We start from the raw sequence: 3,114 nt of genomic DNA on the forward strand, positions 1-3,114 counted from the left end.
TATATATATATATATGCGTATGTTCGGTGTGTGTGTGTGTGTGAGTGTGTGTGTACATATATGTAGGTGGTCTATCTATCTCTCTCCCTGTCAGTCTCTCACTTTACACATACACAAGCACACACACGCACATAGATACATACATGCATACAACAATAAATGAACAGGTGAAGTCATTTTTTTTTAATGATTTGTGTTTTACTTCTATCCGTAAATCTTCACAAAATGTTAACAATGAGAACTGTGGAAATAATTGAAAAAACAAATAACAACAACAACAATGCAGATGACGACGGTGACGGCGACGACGATGATGAATCAGAATTACATATGCAAACATAAGATACACACACACACACACATGCACGCACACACGCAGACACACACACACACACAGAGTCATATATATTGTGTTTTTCATTTGACTGCAGCCATGCTGGAACACCGCCTTTACAAATCGACCCCAGGACTTATTCTTTGTAAGCCTAGTACTTATCCTATCGGGTCTTTTGCCGAACTGCTAAGTCAAGCAATGGTGGTGGTTGTGGTGGTGGGGTCAAACACAGAAACACAAACATATATATATACATATATGCGACGGTCTACTTTCAGTTTCCGTCTCTCAAATCTACTCACAAGACTTTGGTTGGCCCGAGGCTATAGTAGAAGACACTTGCCCAAGGTGCCAAGCTGTAGAGATGAACCCAGAACCATGTGGTTGGTAAGCAACCTACTTACCACACACACACAGCTATATACATGCGTGTATATATGGATCTATCTATGTATCACTACGTATTTATTTTTCGAGAGGGGTTGTGTATGTAGACGTGTTCACACACACACACACACACACACACACACACACACATATATATATATATATATACACACACACACATAGATATATATATATATATATATGAAAGTATGTAAGCTTTAAAAAGTGTTGAATTTTACAATAGGAGAAAATACATTGTTTATTATTATTTGTTTTTCTTAAGAAGAATCTGCTTGAATTTCCATTTCTTACAAATATTTCTCCATTGATAGCAATCTAAGACAATATTATATGAAGTCTGCTGCCTGGGAATATCTTCATGTATGCACATAGACATAGACATACACACACACAGACATACACACAGACACACAAACAGACAGACAGAGACACACACACACAGCGTGTATATGTATCACTCTATATACGTGTTTATTTTTCGAGAGGGGTTGTGTATGTACACTTGGTCATGGATAGATATACATACACACATACACGCATATACGCACACACCCATATATTTGTATGCATGCAGACATATAAAGAAGTATATTTACATATGTGTGAGTATATACCTATATACATACATATATAAATTGTAACCACGAGCTGGCATACACAGGTGCTTACAATTGTCAAGTATTGCCTCTAACGTTTACTTTACAAACATATATACATATATATATGTGTGTGTGTGTGTGTGTGTGTGTGTGTGTGTGTGTGTGTGTGTGTGTGTGTGTGTGTGTACAAACAGATGTAGGGCTGCTACTGTTAAGTTTCGAGCCTCACAGAGATTATCATCATCCAGTTTGCTACCAGTATAGACCTTCAGCAACTACTATACTTCGTAGTATTAGTAGTTATGAAACACAGACGCAAATGTAGGAGAAATTACGACAAACGTAAGTTTATATCATTTCGACATTAGTTTCTGTAACTTAATGCAGTTAAGTATTCTCTGGTTATCCGTTCTGGTAAAACATCCAAGGCAGAGCTTAGAATAAACATAATACTGAAACATATGTGGGCTCTAACAATATAAGCGAGTGCTTATCGTAATTTCTCCTATCTATCTATCTATCTATCTATCTATCTATCTATCTATCTATCTATCTATCTATCTATCTATCTATCTATCTGTCTATCTATCTGTCTATCTAGGCTTTTCTCTCCATGGATAAACCTAATGTTACCCCATTTTACACAATTGACATTTTCTGTGATATACGATACCACCCCTTTTTGTTTTTTTTTTGTATGCCCCTACCGATCCCTTTTGATCGGATTTTTTTTTATTTGGTTTTTTTATTTGTTTTTTTTTTATTTAAGTTTTTTAAAATTTTATTAAAAAAAATTTTTTTTTAAAGAAAAGCTCAACAGTTGTATTTGTCCCCTGTGTGCAGCCCTGTGTGGCTAATAAAAGAAAGTTATCTATCTGTCTGTCCGTCTATCTGTCCGCCTGTCTTTCTGTCTGTCTGTCTGTCTGTCTGTCCGTCTGTCTGTCTGTCTGTCTGTCCGTCTGTCTGTCCGTCTGTTTGTCTATAGGTGTAGGCGTAGGTGTGCGGTAAGAAGCTTACTTCTCAACAACATGGTTTCGGATTCAGTCCTGGGATCGATTTGTTCGACTAAAGGTGGTGCCCCGGGCCGACCAAAGCCTTGCGAGTAGATTTGGTGCACGGAAACTGAAAGAAACCCGTCGAATATATTATATATATGTATATATATCTCTGTGAGTGTCATGGTGTCTTTGTTTTTCTCCCCTCCTTCGCCTGACAACTGATGTCCCCGTATCTTAGCGGTTCCGTAAAAGAGACTGATGACTGATAAAATAAGTACTAGGCTTACAAAGAATAAGTCCCGGGACCGATTTCATCGACAAAAATACTGTTTAAGGTGGTGCTCCAGTATGGCAGAATTCCAAATGACTCAAACTAGTCATATACACATACATACACACACACACACATATTGCTGATGGGAATCTATATTTCATAAAAATATCGACGATATTATTTTATTTTTGTAATAATTTAGAATTTTGCAAAGGAAAAAAGTTAGAACAATTATATATAAATACATAGCAATATCCCAAACAGACTGAAACAAAAAGATTTATCAGTGATAAATACATTAATGTCAACAGACCTATTCTATACGTTGTGCCCTTCATATATAGAATAGAACTGTATCCAGATTTGCTTCCCACGCGTTATTTTGTCTGAGTAATATGCATACACACCCTCAGGCGTGCGCATGAGCGCAAACTCACACACACACACACACACACACACACACACACACACACACACACACACACACACACACACACACAC

Source organism: Octopus bimaculoides, chromosome 3, assembly GCF_001194135.2.
Source record: "Octopus bimaculoides isolate UCB-OBI-ISO-001 chromosome 3, ASM119413v2, whole genome shotgun sequence".
Classification (NCBI taxonomy): Eukaryota; Metazoa; Mollusca; class Cephalopoda; order Octopoda; family Octopodidae; genus Octopus; species Octopus bimaculoides.